The following is an 18,512-nucleotide window of genomic DNA, read 5'->3' as shown; positions in this document are numbered from 1 at the left end:
CTTTCTTTCTTTTTAAGAATGTACCCAACTGTTGATTTGGCCACGCCTAAGGTTTTTGCTATCTCTCTTATAGATTTATGTTGTTTTTTCAGCCTAATGATGGCCTCCTTCACTTGCATTGAGATCTCCTTAGACTTCATATTGGTAGCTCCAGTCAAACAGCTGCCAAATGCCAACTCAATACCTGATATCAACTCCAGATCTTTTATCTGCTTCATTTGTCTTGACGTAACGAGGGAATGGACCGCACCTGGTCAATTAACTTCTTGTCAGTCAATTGTCCAAATACCTTTGAGCCCCTGAAAATGGAGGTACTTTGTTTAAAATGGCTGTAATGCCTAAATGGTAAATGCCATATTTTTGTCGAACCTCTTAAAATAAAGCTGAAAGTCTACAATTCGATCACATCTTGATTGTTTTATTTCAAATCCATTGTGGTGGTGTATAAAGGCAAAATCACAAAAACTCTGTCATTGTCCAAATACTTCCAGACCTGACCGTACATGCATACAGACTATATGCATCTGATGGAAAGCACTGTATCCTTTATAGCGTGTGTGTGTGTTTGTGTGTGTGTCAGTGCACACATTAATATAATCTCTGATTATGATTCCTCCTGTAGCCCTGAAGTAACGTAGCAGATGAGAACATTACAGTTTAGTGTGATAAACACAACCCAGAATAGTAGCCTGATGTTGCCATAGAGATCTCATCATGGTGAGAGGGTTGAAGTGCGTGTTTGGGCAGTCAAAGAGGCTCTCTTTAAAAAAAAAAAATAAAATAAAAAAACAACATCAACGACATCAAAACCCAACTCAAAAAGACTTTAGTCTCATTTGGTCCTGTCTCCTAGTTAATATATAAGCCTAAAGATCCTGTATGATTCTTATTCTGTTATGTTTATATGTTTATGTATTATTATTATTTTTCCAATATTTCCTATATTTTTCAAAATAGTATTATTGGCTGTTGTGCAGAAGGGACCTTTAAACAGTCATAGGAGAAGATGTGTTTTCATAATGTCATTGTGACTCAGGCATAATAATGGCCTTGGGGCAACTTGTGAGGCACCAGTGAAAGAGATATTTTCTCCTTTTTCACTGTAATGTATTTTTGTGTGAATCAATGTCTGATCAAAAACTGGTCTTTTAGTGGACCTAGGGTTAGAGATGTACTGATCAAACAGCCTGATTTTTAACACAAGCAATTTTTATTATCATCATAATCAGAGAAAGGAATGATGGTCAATGCCAGCCCACACTTACTACTTTCACATAGCACCAAGAAATGTTGCCAATGAACTCAGAGAATACTGCTCACATCTTAACCTTGATTAGACTGTGCCTCAAGATGGGAAAGGTTGGGACTGGAAACACACTTATTTTTCATAGATCAGAAGTAAGACAATAAGAAAAGCATACAAACCTTTTCCAAAAAAAAAAAAAAAAAAAAAAAAAAAAAAAACATGGAAATTCACAGAGTGGGTTTGATTCAAACAAATTAAATAAAAAGCACCTTTAAATCTGACTACATACAGTCAAACAAATTTTTAATTTTCAAGGGATAAAGCTGACCGATTTCTGATTAAACTCAACCATTTTTAGCCTGGAAAATTCTTGCATCTGGCAGAGAGTCAGAGACAAGAAGGGTTGAGTGCAGTCTATCACCACTAAAGTCAGGTCATGAGCCAAGTTTTTAGCACTGTTTTATTAAACACTGACAAGAGATAAAGAATTGAAGTGAGAAAAGGGGAAAAGATAAAAAAAAAAACAGAGCAAGAAGGAACCAGGGAATTTATGACAAGCTGCAGTGTAAAATGGGATTGCAGTTCCCCAGGAGACAGCAGTAAAGAATTCACTGCTCTTTTACTTTGATGTAGTTGACTCACCTCAGACGATCTAACAATCATTGTTCCCCTAATCTTCTGATTTTCCTGTCTAGCCTTACGCACACACACACACACACACACACACACACACAGCTGAACAGCCATTACAGTATTTTTTTTTTTTTTTTACAAATAAAACAAAACTCGGTACCTAAGCAATGTGTACAGGTTTGTGTGTGCACACTACATGTCTGTATATAAGATGTGATTTGAACAATGGCATAATGTATTGTAGGACAGTAAATTACATGACTCTATATAATGTATTACACGGCTGAAGGCTGAGAATCAGTGAGATTGGCAGGTGAGTTGATTAGATTTGAGCATGCTTCACTGATTTGTATAGCAAGGAGCTTGTCTGGAAAGGACAGAAAGCACAGCTGTCCCGTTTGATAACTCATATGCTAAGAACATATGACATCCGATGCTCTTCCACACACACACACACACACACACATACACTCTCTCTCTCTTTCTCTCTCTGATGATTGTGGTTTTCGGGTGGAATAGTGAGCTGCTCGGCTTTCTGATGAGTCATGTTGATCTGAACTGCTGAGTATTGTATTCTTACATCCTTCCAGATCTGCATCTTTTTTCATGATTAGTGAACAATGAATATCTTTCCATAATTTATTTGAAACACCTATTTTCTAAGTGCTGATTTTCTGATGAGCCAGAGATCAAAAAAGGTTTGCTCTGATCAGTAAAATTCTTTCTAACATTTCTGTTCTTCATTGCTGCCTCACAGCTCCAGGGCCCTCGGTTTGATCCTTAGCTTGGGTTAATGTCTGTGTGTAGTTTTGCATGTTCTCCCCATGTTCCCATGGGTTTGCTCCAGGTTTTCTTCCAGTGTCCAGAAACATGCAGGTAGGTGAATTGGCTATGCTAAATTGCCCATAGGTGTGAATGAGTGTGTTAATGTGTGTATGACTATATGGCCAAAATGTGGATGTCTGACCATGACCTTTATATGTGGGCCTTCTCCAAACTTTTGCCACAAAGTTGAAGGTACACAATTGTCTAGATTGTCTTTGTATGTTGCAACATTACAATTTACATTTACAGCATTTGGCAGATGCCCTTATCCAGATCAACTTACATTCATCTCATTTATACATTTGAGCAATTGAGGGATATGGGCCTTGCTCAAGAGCTCAGTAGTGGCAGCTTGGCGGTGTTGGGATTTGAACTCACAACCTTCCTGTCGGTCTTAGCTACTGAGCTACCACTGCCCCCTTCACTGGACCTAAGGAGCCCAATCATATTACAGCATGATGATGCTGCTGTTTGCCAAGTTTGGTTTGGAAGCACTTAAGTGGCCTGCACAGAGCCCTTACCTCAACCCCACTGAACACCTTTGGGATGAATTGGAATGCTGTGGAACACTGCACCCCAGGTCTCCTCGCCTGATATCAGTGCCTCACCTCACTAATGCTCTTCTAGCTGAATGGGTACAAATGCCCAAGCAATGTTCCAAAAGCTAGTGGAAATCCATCCTAGAATAGTGGAGGCTGTTATAGCAGCAACGGGGGGACTCAACTCCATATTAATACCATGTCTTTGGAAAAAAGATATGCCTTTGGAATAGGCCATATATAATGTATCTGCTTGCTGGATTAATGCTTTGACCATAGCTTGCTTTTGTGTTTCCAGATTTAGCCTATTCTAATATGCCCGTTTGCCTGAACATTTGCCTGCCTCACCTTTCTGAGTATTGCCTTTGGTTTGTGTGAAACACTGTTTGCACATGTGTCAGTCTGTCTGAATAAGATGCCACACCATTCTAACATATGGTGCATAAACCTTTATTCCTGCTGTTTAAATGTGCAATTAGAAACAGAGCATCATGTAGTTTTTCTAAGTATCTATTCATAACCTCATTAATGCATGTATTATTCATAATAGTCGGAGTTAATGCAAATATGTCATGCATCAGATGTTCTTTATACTTGCTTGCACAACAGTGTGCAGTAGCTGTATAGCCACCCCCCGCCCCCCCGCCCCCCCCCCCCCCCCCCCCCCAAACCCACCCACCCACTCTGTCTGTAAAAGTTGCATTTTGTGAGCAGTATCAGCAGGAAAAATTGTCATTAAAACTGACAGTCATTGCATAGCAACAATCTCTCCTCCCTCTCTGCTGCAGCTCAACCCCCTCTTTCATGATAAACTAAGCATCTCCCTGAAGCAATTGAAAATGTGGTAGTAGAATAGAGGAAAGCTGCACTGTGCACACAATCCATCTGTGAATACTATATCAATACGCTGTGTGCCTGATGTGGGTTATATGAGAGGTGTGAGTAGCTTTAATCATTTTCTGTTTTTTTTCTTTTTTTTTTTTTTTTTGTCTTAGTAATCATTTCCTCTTAGCTGTGGGTAGCTGTGTGTAGGACTGTGAGTGTCTAGCCAACTGGCTCAGGCCCTGCAGACATGTTCCCAATGAGCATGAGTCAGTAGTCTAAAGATAACACTTTCATATCCAAATGCTTCATTACAGCTTATGGTTTCACTATATTTATTCAGTGATGGTTGGAAAAAGATACAGCCTTCCACTGGAAATATATATAAAGAATATAAAGAATGACTCCATGGCCTGGGTTTCAAAAGGGAAAAAGCCACAGCTAGTAAATTTTGAAAATTTCGAAGAACTGAAATTTAAATGTAAGCAAAAACAGATGATGTCTGACTTTATTGGAGACATTTCCGTGGTGACCTGGGAGGATGTCACATTGCTCTAGAACCAGACACGAAGCAACCTTTTGGTTGCCTTGGTAACAGAGAGAACGAGTGAGATATCGTGACGTGGGCAGTTAAGCCTCCTGAGGAGAAGGAAATGGAAGATGAAATGCGCACACAAAAGTCTCTTTTTAAGGATTATAAATGTATCTTTGGGTTTCTGATACTCTGATATATTATTCTATTAAATCTGAGCCTAGTGCTAACAGTGTTTAAACATTCTTTATAAGAAAAACTGCAAGTGTTCAAATGAGTGTGAAAGCTTAGATTTTGGGTGAACATGGGCTTTGCAGGGGAGACAAATATTTATTTGACCATGACTCAATAAAAAAAAGCTAAAGATTCTAACAAAAAATATTAAGGGGTACCTGCAGTGGCATTAAATTAGCCGTCAGTGCACTGCAAATGAGTATACAGGAAAATACAGACACACACACACACATACACGTCATGACTGACCCCCCCAAAAAAAAAACCCGCCAAAGAAATCACTATTCATAAACGCCTCTGTGTATAATACATATTTCACATTCTCATATAACATCCCCCATGCAAAGACTATGCGTGTGTGCAAGTGTATGGACCCCATAGATGGATGAACAGAATCAGAGTCATGTCTATAGATAGAAATTGGAACCCATTTGTGGGAGGCTGTACAGAATCTATCATCCTGAATAAATCATGATGGCATGATGGGAGAGAAGTGGGGAACTGTTAAAGATTTCAGCAGAAAAACCACAGCCCTCTAAGAAAGAGAAAGAAAGTAAGACAGGGATATTTATATTTTAATTATAAATTATACATCTTCAATTAATCTTATCATCAACATAATAACAAGCATTAGTCACTTTACTCTTAATACATCTCTCCAGTGTTATGGACTTGAGTCACATGACTTGGACTCAACTTGGACTCGAGTCACAAATTTGCTGACTTTTAACTTGTTTTGACATACTCAAAAAAGACTTGCGACTTGACTTTGACATTGACATCAATGACTTGTGACTTCACTTGGAATTGAGCCCTTTGACTTGGAAAGACTTGATACATTTTCAAAACCAACGATTGAAAAATTATATAATTAAAAGTTTGCCATGAATCAACTATTCTTCTTCTCAACAATGAATTTTCAGCAAATCAGTATCAATCTTCATTTCCAAGCTCAATGTTCAACCAGCCAGAGAGAGAATCAACTTGCACTAGACAATGCCAAAGTTGAAAGACCACTCATTCCCCAACGACAGAGGCACTTTGTGGTAGCCATACTCCCAGAGATAGTAGCCTTTACCTACAAAGATTATGTTGCTTGCAACAATAAAAGAGTTGTAAGAATATCAGAAGCAAAAGCAGCAACTTCAAATTTGAAGTTGCACAAAGCAAATTCCAAGGCAAAGCCAAACTGAATTGATATATTCATTCATTCATTCATTCATATTCATTGATATAGATGGGTACCCTTAGTGAAATAGAACTGAAATATTCTGTTTTTATAGTTTTGTCTCTCTGAAATACCCATATATTTACACTGAGTTATAAAGTTTGTCTTGAAAGTGATGAAGACCTATTTTAAAAAATCCTGCATGATCTGTGTAAATTTACTATACTAATTATTACTCTGGCCTTAAATTTGGTAAATAGCATATTATGACTTGTTTAGGACTCGAAACTTGAAGGACTTGTAACTTGACTTGGACTGGTCTGTCCTGGCTTGGCACTAAGCTTGGGACTTAAATGCCAAGACCGCTTCTTTCAGTACATAAAGCACAGCTAAGGCCATCAGTTCAATTCTTGACTAAAATGCACTACAGCTGCCAAAAACACTCCAAAAACATTAGTCCCAAAATAACTCTTTTATCCAAACCCCAGCAGTACTTGTCTTGTAATAAAAACACTTTGACAATCAGTGCACAAAGACCAAAACCCATTAACCACTGGTGCTATTACAGTTGATGCACGATATGTGATATTTCTGCACACATAATAATGTTGGTACCTTTCTGACTCATGATATTCTCATTATAACTCTGTTTTAGGGTTTTGATTTAATTCTATATACTATTTATAGCTTTGAATTTTGATATCAAAACTTCTGTTCATTTGGTTTTGAATAAAATAATTGAATAATGATCTTGAATAAAATAATTTAAACAAAGTACACTATATGGCCAAAAGTATGTGAACACCCCTCCTAATGAGTTCAGGTGTTTCAGCCACACTCACTGCTAACTTGTGCATAAAATCAAGCACATAGCCATACAATCTCCACAGACAAACATTGGCAGTAGAATGGATCGTACTGAAGAGCTCAGTGGCATTAAATGTGGCGCTGTCAAAGGATGCCACCCTTGCCACAATAAAGTTTGTGAAATTTCTGCCCTGTTAGATCTGCTCCAGTTAAATGTAAGGGTTATTATTGCGAAATGGAATTGTCTAAGAGCAACAACATCTCAGCCACGAAGTGATAGACTACGCAAACTCACAGAGCGGGACCACAGAATGCTGAAGTGCATAGCACATAAAAACTCCTATCCTCTGTTGCATCACCCACTACAGAGTTCCAAACTGCCTCTGGAAGCAATATCAGCACAAGCAGTGTGTGTCAGGAGCTTCATAAAATGGTTTTCCATGGCCAAGCAGCTGCACACAAGCCTAAGATCACTATGTACAATGCCATGCATCAGCTAGATTGGTGTAAAGCACGGCAACACTGGACTCTGGAGCAGTGGAAAAGTGTTCTCTGGAGTCATGAATCATGCTTCACTATCTGCTAGTCTGATGGACGAATCTGGTCTTGGTGGATGCCAGGAGAACGCGTCCTACCGGAATGTATAGTGCCAACAGTAAAGTTTGGTGGAGGTGGGATAATGGTCTGGGTTGTTTTTCAGGGTTTGTTCTAGGCCCCTACCAGACAAGGGTAATTTTAATGCTACAGCATACAACAACATTTTAGACAATCGTATGCTTCCTTTGTGGCTCTGATGCTTAACTTAGTGGCAACAGTATGGGGAAGGCACTTTCCTGTTCCAGCATGGAGGAACTGAGTGGCCTGCAGAGAGCCCTGACCTCAACCCCACTGAACACCTTCGGGATGAACTGGAATGTTGATCTCGAGCCAGGCCTACTCGCCCAATGTCAGCCTCTGGCTTTACAGATCCCTTTTGATTGAGTGGCACACACTGATGTCCAACAAGCTCGTATAGGTGTGATGGTCAGGTGTCCACATAGTTTTGGCTATATAGTGTACATAAAATTTAGCAGTGTTTGCTGGTTCTCAAAACTAAAAGAAAGTGTATTTACAGTTTGGTTCATATAGAGTGCTCTTATGTATGAAGCATTTTGAAAAAGTGATCTTGGTAGTGACTAATTTTTATTATCAGTTATAAAAAGTTGTAGGACTTTCCCACATCCGTTTCCACATGTTTTGATAGGTTGAATTTCCCATCATTCACATAAATCAACATGTGGGGTGATTCTTGGGCTTCTAGATAGATCGCACCATACACCCACACATTCACACAGTTATTCAGACCTAAAAGCAATGTAATAGTCAATATACCTACCAACATTTTTTTCAGAGGTAGGAAGAAACTGGAGAACATGGAGGAGTCTCACACAGACACAGAGAGAACATGTGAAATTTCACACAGACAGTAACCTGAGGTCAAAATGACGGCTGGAGCTGTGAGGCGGCAATGCTAATCAACAAATATGTCCGCTTTTATACAGATGGTGCACTAATGAGCAAAAAACGTAACACCTGGGTATGCCTTAAATCAATAAATTGCTCAATAAATCGCTCAATAAGTCAATACGTCAAACAGTCAATCAATCAATCAATGCGTCAACCTTCTAAAATGTGAATCAGTTGTAGTGTCTGGTTAAAAAATAATCTAGAAGATTGTTGTGTATTTTATATTGTTAGGTTTTAAAGGGAAATTGCTTAATTGATGAATTTTTGTCAGCGCTGAGGTCACTGAATGCTTTTTGTGTTTAAGTATTGAAAAGATGATGCATTGTTTGGCACACAAAGGTTACATTGCTGTTAGCAGAGTTAAGAGCTTAGAATACTTTACATTGAGACATGAGTGTAACTGTCATCTAAGCAGGTATCAAAGTCTGCATAATGTGTGTTTAGATGTATGTTCCAGCATGTTTAACTGGAAAAGTGATAGAAAAGATGACAGGAAGATCCCAGTTAATATGTATAGTGTTGAATTTTTGCACTATTTTTTCACTAGAGTTCACTAGACCTGTTCATTAGTAATGTTCATTTTGTATTCAGACAAAAATGTTTTCATTATATACAATATACTGGTTATTTTGTTGAATAAAGATTTTGTTTAATAGGACAACTTACAGAAAGAGAAGGATGTGCTAATTTTTATTATTTTTTTTGCAATATGAGGGGTCAGAAAGCTTTTTCCCTACTGTGGATTTTTTTTTTTTTACATTAAGTTGTGAAATAGATAGGATTATGGTGATTTAAAAACAAGTATTTATCAAAATTAATATCCGAACCACAATAAAGCCCAGATCCGTCAGCTTCTTGGTGGTCAAGAGAGGAGTCTGGATTCAGAACTTGGAACATATTTTGTACAATGAAAACATGTGGCTGCGTGCTGGTGATGGGCTCTGTAGCAGCTGAGAGCTGAGCACAGTGCCATTTTACAGGTAATTACACCCCTCCTATGCAATTATCACTCTCTCCCTTAAGGTCTACCTATTCTGTGTGTGAGTCTTAGAGACAGAGAGAGAGAGAGAGAGAGAGAGAGAAGGAGAGAGCGAGTGTTAAAGAGACATCCATACATGGTCTGATTTCTTTTGCCCTGAAGGATAGACGGTGACACATCTGTCTTTCTAACACGTCAATACACATTCACACACTTCTCCCTGACACCCCTCCTTACCCTCATTATCTTTCTTTCACACAGACCACATGGACTGTACACATGCGTACACCCCCTTTCCTTTATCACTGATCTCTGTGTGGATGTGTGCTTTTTTTTTGTACTAAATAAAGTATGTGTTTAGTTTCACTCAGATAATTTCTCTGAAGCAGCCCCAGATGCACATGTTTGTTATTGATGTACCACTTGTGCATCATAGCAACATCTGTGTTTCTGAAACCTCACATTACTGATTCTTTGCAAGTCTGATGATGAGCACAGGTTTAATAAATTTCCATGGAAACTGATGTAGCATCCCAGAGGATATCCAGATCAAGATCAGACCATTTGACTTGTCAGTCAATGGGAAGTTCTTCACATTTTCACTTCCTGTCTGCAAAATGTACTCCATTCCATTCTGTAAATTCTAATTGCGTTGTAATGTTGTAAGGTTTTATTATTCTCACACATGAGACTCCTGGATCTGTCACCAGACAGGCAATGTAGCAGCAGTCTCATGCAAAATTCCTTTAATCTCAGAGGTGATTGATGACAGCATAGCCACCATTTTATGTCTTAGTCATTGACTCAACTCTGTCCAAGAGAGTTTGGTAGTTAGTGCAGAGAGGCCATGGTAGATTTACAGATGAATGGTTTGAAAATGAGCAGTGAGTGATTAATCCTGACTAAGAGATGCTTTACTAATTAATTAAGTGCTTTACTAATTAGCTTAATTTAAGGGTCCAACAATCCTTGGAGAGGAGAGGACAGACAATTTTAAATTCATCATCATGGGTCTTATATCAGTCTAGTATATTAAAACTATGAGTATAGTCATAGAAAATGCTCTGAAAGCTGCACAGTGTAGCTTCTGTCTTTTTGGTAACGATATACAGCTTACCAGGGTCACTGCTAGTATGTATGTGAAAATACATTGGTACAGCAATATAAAGGTTCAATTCAACTGCAGCATTTTCAGAATGTTACATTTAAATAATAACAGATAATCTAAGAATATATCTGTATGCATACTTATTCTTAGGTACATCCTAGCAAGTGTGAGTAGAAAAGAGACAGGCTCTGCTGCTAGAAACACACACACACACACAAAAAGTGTGATCGAATAGATCAGAGTGTGCAGTGAAATTCAGCTCTTACACAGTTCATTTCTGGTGAGTCCTAAACAACAGCAAAAAAAAAAAAAAAAAAAAGTGAAACAGTATATGCATTCATATTTTACAAAAACAATATTTTCAGTAACCACTTTATCCTTGTCAGGGTCAGGGTGGATCCAGAGCCAATCACAGGCAACACTGGGTGCAAGGCGGGAGAATTCACCCCAGATGAGATACCAGTCCATCACAGGGCACCATTCACACAAGGACATTTGCCTAGGGGCAATTTAGTATAGCCAATCCACCTACCTGCATGTTTTTGGACAGTGGGAGGAAACCAGAGAACCTGGAGGAAACCCACGCAAACATGGGGGAACATGCACAGAATCTTCACATAAGGAGTAACCCGAGCTCAGGATCAGTCCCTGGACCCTGAAGCTGAAGCAGCAATGCTACACATTGCATTATCATGCTGCCCCCGAAAATCATATTAGTGGGCTATTTTTATGATGTGTTGCAGTTGTATAGAATTGTTTTTGTGGTCTGGTTTCCAATGTGTAAAAACTTCCAACAGTCACTTTTATGGCTTCAAGGTATTTTCAGCCATACGAATCCAATCAAATTAAATTGTGGTGATATTTAAGATTTAATGATGCATTTGTAATTTTGTTGAATTGTTGTAAGGTTAGAGATTTACACTTGGCTGCCAGTGTTACTCAGCCCTGACTGTTTGGGCTGTGAGTGATAACTCCTCCCTTTGAAATAGGGTCAGACCACTCCTCAAAAGATCCCTGGAACTGTTGTCATAGCAACTGTTATAGCCTGTCTCACTGTCGTTTGTCTCTCACAAGTAACCCCATCAACTATCCAGAATGATTTTGGCCGATTTTGATACGAGGGCCTGTTCAGCACCATGGACAGCAAACCATCTCCCAACCTCAATGGCCTCAGATTTCAATACAGTGCCAGAACCCACAGCCACTCTTTCAGAGTGGAACAGTCTGAACCAAACATACACTATCCTACCTTTTTCTGTGTCTCTCTTCCATGATGGGTAATTATGGGAAATTATGATGCACTGTGTCTACATTTCTTGGCATTGTGTGTGTGTATGTGTGTGTGGTCACATGTGTTTGTGTGCACACGTAATTGTGGTTAATCAGGACAATACAAAGGTCTCAATCAATTTCCTGCTGTGTGTGTGTGTGCGCGTGTGTGTGTGTCTGTCTGTCTGTCTGTGTTTGTGTGGGAAGGATAGAGGTCAGTGTAGGAGAAACAAATCAGACCTTCTATAATACTTCCATAGTACTTAAAGTCATCTAGAGGTTTGTGGGTTCCTATATATAAGAGGACAAAGGACTCAAGCTAATCAATAAAGGAAAAAAATACTTTCTGTGGCTGTGTATAGTTTTTGTGGTTCTAGCTGGAAAGTTGAAGGAATAATAAACTCATGACTATGCATAAGCAGGGAATAAGAAAAGAACCCAAATTTGTCATTCCTTCAATCCCAACTCAATTTTGCAGCAACAATATGCCAAATTAGGTGATTAAACTCTACTGGAAGGGCATAGCTTTAAGCCTTAGCTGTTATAATAGTAGGTTGATTACAGTATAATTAAACAGGACAAAGAAAACAATCCAAACTGACTTCACTATGAGGATTTATTCAAACATAGTTTGTAGGGAGGACATGTGAGGATTGACAACTTCTCTATTTGTAACTGAAAGTGAATCACACACATATGTGCTCATTGAACATCCTATTCCAAAATCATGGGCTGTAAAAGTGACTTGGTGCTATCTTTGTTGTTATAACAGCCTCCACTCTTCTGGGAAGGCTTTCCACAAGATTTTGGAGTGTGGTTATGGGGATTTGCCCATTTAGCCACAAGAGCATTAGTGAAGTTGGGGTTGAGGTCAGGACTCTGTGCAGGTCACTGAAGTTCTTCTACACCAACTTTGACTTCTACATAGACCTCGGTTTGTGCAAAGGGAAGCAGAAGTAGAGCATCAGGATGGATCAGGCAGGTCCAGAGGGAAGAAGGAGTCAGGATTACCGGCATCACATCAGGCCACAGGAGTAACATGTAGCTCAACAGAGAGCTCAAGAGAGGGAGTCAGAGAAAGAGAGGTAGAGAGAGAGGAAATGAGTAAGAAAAGATTATTAGGCATGCTTTTATCTAACAGGAATTACCTATAGTGATTTAAGAGGATGTACAGTACATTGGACCTCATTTATCAACCTTTAGGAAAGTTGCATGTAAATGTTTGTGTAAGCCAAACCGAACAAAAAACTTCTGCCAGATTTGCGACATTTCACAAACTCTGATTTTCTTCATACTCGTGTGCATGCTGATGCATGCCAATCACCTGTAAGTTACCAGGTGTGTGCATGGCACAGCTGATTTGCATTTGGTGACGCCCACAAAACTTCATAAAAGGAAAAGCTCACACAGCGGAAATGAAAAGTGAAAGGCAAAAATACATTTTCTCTGAATTACAGAAAAAGTTAATTAGATGTGAATTAAGTGAAGTTAAAAGAAAATGGTTTGACATGAAAATGAAGAAAAAATATATATCTACTGTAACCAGGTGATCATCAAGTACATCACACAGAGAAACTGCTATGTTTATTTTTTTTTTTTTTCAAAGCTAAGTGTCTTGGTGACTCTTGGCTAGATGAACTCCCCAATGTGGAAGGGCTTGTCTGCAGAAAGTGAATGGTCCACAGCACATTAAGGAGTATATGACACATTGCAGTTTGAGACACTTATGACACATTGCAGTTTGAGACACTTATGACACATTGCAGTTTGAGACACTGTACTTTGAGACCAGATCAGTCACTTAGAGCTGGCTCTAATGAAGTGTTGCATAGCATCAAAGACGATCCTGTGGCAAATGGAACTGGCTCCTTTTATACAGCAGCATTCTTAATTGAATGACTGGTTTTATTTGTTTTAATTTAGCAGTTATGATTTTCTTTATTTTTTCATGTTTAATATTACTTTAGTTAATGCCATTAATAGGAAATTACCCAGTTTCACAAAAGTTTCATTAAATTTCTGTGTATAACTAAAAATACACAAGCTATTTAAACTTGACAACATGATCCATATATAAAAGTGCTGTAACTGTTCCAGCTTGATAAATGAGGCCTATTGTGCAAATGCAAAACAGGGACTCCAGCAGAACTAGCTATGACAATGTCTAATAACTCAAAGGGAGACCCTGAAGGCATGAGGGCATCCTGGGACATTAAGCAGCCCACCACTCCACTGTCAAAATAACCTGAGTGAAAGCCTGAGAGTGGGGAGCAACAGCATCCAGAGTTTACCAGTTTACCAAAACTTTCATTGGGCAAGAACTCTCCAAATCTATGTTTAAGAGAAAAACTATTAACAAAATGCTTGACTAAAGAAATAGATTTTCAGTCTAGATTGAGAATGTGTCTAAGTCTCGAACACTAATTGGACACAAAATCCGTTTGTACCAGGCACTCGGGCTACAGATTTGTCCATCCCCAAGACACAAATTAAATAGTATCAGTCAGTACATTTACATTTACATTTATGGCATTTGGCAGACGCCCTTATCCAGAGCGACTTACAATAGTGCTTTGAAGTCTATCAAAAATACATTCTGATATTGGCTCGGTAGGTCACAAACTAGGAATACCATCAATCCAAAACTCTGTTGGGGAGGGTTTTTTTTTTTTTTTTTTTTTTTGTTTTGTTTTGTTTTGTTTTGTTTTTGTGAAAGTGCTAATTTAAGTATTTTATGAAGAGGTAAGTCTTTAGCCGTCGTTTGAAGACTGCCAGTGACTCAGCTGTTCGGACATCTAGGGGAAGTTCATTCCACCACCTTGGTGCCAGAACAGAGAAGAGTCTCGATGCATGCCTTCCTTGTACCCTGAGAGATGGAGGGACCAGTCGAGCAGTGCTAGAGGATCGGAGGGAGCGTGGTGGCGCTCGAGGTGTGATAAGTGCTTTGAGATAAGTGGGTGCTGGTCCGTTTTTGGCTTTGTAGGCGAGCATCAGTGTTTTAAATCTGATGCGGGCAGCTACAGGAAGCCAGTGGAGGGAGCGCAACAATGGGGTGGTGTGGGAAAATTTAGGAAGGTTGAAAACCAGTCGTGCAGCTGCATTCTGGATCAGTTGCAGAGGACGAATGGCGCTCAGAGGCAGACCTGCCACGAGTGAGTTGCAGTAGTCCAGTCTCGAAATGACAAGGGACTGAACAAGCACCTGTGTGGCCTGTGAGGAAAGAAATGGACGAATTCTTCTGATGTTATAAAGGAGAAATCGACATGAGCGTGTTAGATTAGCAATGTGAGAGGAGAAGGACAGTTGATTGTCCATGGTTACCCCAAGGTTGCGTGCGGTAACCGAAGGCGAGATTGCAAGATCCTGAGATGGGGATGAATCACACGGGATGAACAGCAGTTCAGTTTTGGTGGGATTAAGTTTCAGCTGGTGAGTTGTCATCCATGATGAGATGTCAGCCAGACAAGCTGATATCCGAGCAGAAACATGAGAGTCTGAGGGAGGGAAGGAGAGGATGAGTTGAGTGTCATCTGCATAGCAGTGGTATGAAAACCCATGTGAGGATATGACCGCACCAAGAGATCGGGTATAGAGGGAGAACAGGAGAGGACCAAGTACTGAGCCTTGTGGAACACCAGTGGAGAGTCTGCGAGGAGCAGATGTGGATCCCCTCCATGTCACCTGATATGACCTATCTTCCAGGTAGGAAGCAAACCATTGCCATGCTACACCACGAATTCCAAGACTCATGAGGGTGGATAGGAGAGTCTTGTGGTTCACTGTGTCAAACGCTGCTGAAAGGTCAAGGAGGATGAGAACTGAAGACAGTTTGGCTGATCTAGCGGCATGTAGCTTCTCAGTGACGGCCAAAAGTGCAGTCTCTGTGGAGTGTGCCAGTTTAAAGCCAGACTGATTGGGATCTTGGAGTCAGTAATCTGTCATAGCTGTTTTGCTAGTAGATGTAAAGAAAAACAAAAGAAAAACAATAAAACAAGATGGCACACTGGGTAAGATTACCGCCTCTGGGTTCCTGGGTTCGATCCTCAGCTCAGGTGAGACGTTTCTTGTGTTCTTCTGATGTTTATGCAGGTAGTTTTCTGATGTTTTGCTATGCTAAATTGGCCCTAAATTGGTGTGATTATGTGTGAAAATGGTGCCCTGTGATGGAGTGTTACACTAAAAAGTTTATTGTAAAAAAAGAAAGATACAATATTAACTAGTTTAGATAGCTGGTTAATTTTACTTCAACTGAACCAACAATTTGGTGATAAAACATACTTGTTCACCCTTATTACACATGACATAACACCTTCATTTTTTTCTCATTTAAAATGAGACTAACACTATGACTGAGCAGAGTAGTTAAATAATTAAGCAACAAAATACCTGAAGTGATTTCACTGTAAGTTCTTGCTCTTCTGCTCCCCCTCCCCGCCATTCAGAGCTCTCACTGTGTTTCACCTGTGGCACTTCCTCACTCATGATTTTAAGCAAAGGTTTTGGTGTAATTACTTTTCTTACCAATTATTTGACATAACTCTGTTTAACTACATAAAGGAAATAAACTGAGAAATTTGTTCACTGTCTTTTTTAAGTAAGATGATTAATTCCTTTTTATACAGTGTGGATGCAAAAGAGAATATAACCATATAACTGACCTTGTGGAGGCCACTGTCAAATTATTTCAATAGCACAAATAAAGAACCACTCAAATGGGTCTTAGAAAGGCTACGGTTCTACACATACTCACTGATGTGAAGAAACCTTGAAGAACCATTTTTATCCAAGAGTGTAGCAGACAGTGCCATACTGCACATATCAATGGATAAAAAGATGTATTGAAACTGTACTGGGAGTTTAGAAGAGAATATTAATTACTTTTGTTTGAGAGTCGACAATGTAGTTATGCAGCATACAGTCTAGTGGCTTGTTTGAGTGGTTTTAGATGTACACTATATAGCCAAAAGTTTGTGGACACCTGACCATCGCCACCATATGTTGGCCTTCACCAAACTGTTGCCACAAACATGGAAGCACACAATTGTTTAAGAAGTCTTTGTATACTGTAGCATTATAATTTCCCTTCCCTGGAAGTCAATGGAACTAAGGGGCCCAAACCTGTCCCAGCATGACAATGCCCATGTGCCCAAAGCAAGAGCCATGAAGACATGGTTTGCCAAGATTAGAATGGAAGAACTGGAGTGGCCTTCACAGAGCCCTAACTTCAACCCCACTGAACACCTTTGTGTTGGATGAATTAGAACTCTGACCATGCACCAGGCCTCCTCGCCTGAAATCAGTTCCTGACCTCACTAACGCTCTTGTGCCTGAATGTGCAAATGCTACCATAACCATGTTCCAAAATCTGGAAAAACTTCCCAGAAGAGTGGAGGCTGTTATAACAGCAATGACGAGACCAACTCACTTTTACTGTCCATGGTTTTGGAATGGGATGTTCAACAATTACACATACAATATACTGTGATGTTTAGATATCCACAAACATTTGCTCATATAGTGTACTTTTGTTCAACTGTGTTCAACATAGCAGGTGGGTTTCCTGTCACAGTATGCAAGGCACATGCAGGAGAGCTAATATTCTTAAACGGGGTGCCGTGTTTTGGCAAAATTTCCAAACCACACAACAGTCCTGAAACTAGCCCAGTAAGTTCAGGCAAAGGAAGACACGGTTGTCTTCATTTTAAGGTCACCATGGTGCACACGCATTTCTTATGTATGGACATTGTCCACTTCATAATCCCCCTCTCCTTCTGCCAATCTTTGGAATAATAATCTGTGCATTAGAATAAGGTAAAATCTATTCCTTTGGCTAAGGAGCCCCCTAGAGATTAAAACACAATATGACATGATATAAGACGTCTGGGAGCAACATGTAGACCTATTTACTCTTCTTCAAAAATTTGAAGAAAAGCTCTTTTAGCTTTTTTTTTTTAAAGCTAAAAGAGCTGAAAGGTTTCCCTTTGGGTACTGAGATTGAGGTAGGAAAGATGATTCCTCAAACCACATAAAATGGGTGCGCACACATACAAAGAAAACCATCTATGTATGTGTGCGCACCCATTTTATGGCAAAATTTACATTCATTTCCTTTCCCAGATCTACTCAGATTGAATGCTGAAACATTCATGAGGCTCTTCATCAGTAACCACAGAGGCTACACTAGAGGCGTGACACCTTTTCTGAATCCCAATCAACCACCTACATGCTAAAAAATCAATACTTAAGGTGTCAAATGTAAATATAATAAAGTCAATTTGGATTTGTCCATTTAGAGCGCTTTGAAAACGAGGAAGTTAAAAGCCTGAGGAATGATGCTCACATGGAGATTAATCTATTTCATTTTATCATCATCTATGGTAGAATCTTTGAATTCTAAATAATCCTCAGATTAAAACTCAATAAAACAGAACAAAAGTGGGCTTAATGGATTTAAATACTAAATAGGCTAGTTTTGTAGAAGCAACAGAGGATGGCACTCTTGACCTGTAAAAGAGCATAGGTACATCATCTCAGACTGCACTCAGGTATTTATATACATAAAATCATCTAAAAAAAACCCCAGTAAAATCGCTAATAGCTAGTTGGATTCCTATTTCTGAAATTGTCATAGGCCACTGGGTACCTCATGTTTTATAAAGCAATAACTAATTCCCACTGGGAGCCATTTGTGACAGGTAAAATACAATATGGTTTAAGTGGTCTCTCCTAGAGGGGACGTAATATGCTTCTTCTCTCTCTTGCTCTCTTTTTGTGCATGTAAGTTTAAATGAATGCATGGCCTGAAGGGTTAAGGAATGGCACAGATAAAGTACAAGAGACAGCT

This window comes from Pangasianodon hypophthalmus, chromosome 3, assembly GCF_027358585.1.
Source record: "Pangasianodon hypophthalmus isolate fPanHyp1 chromosome 3, fPanHyp1.pri, whole genome shotgun sequence".
Classification (NCBI taxonomy): Eukaryota; Metazoa; Chordata; class Actinopteri; order Siluriformes; family Pangasiidae; genus Pangasianodon; species Pangasianodon hypophthalmus.
The sequence above is the reverse complement of the archived record's forward strand: the minus strand, read 5'-3'. Positions refer to the sequence as shown.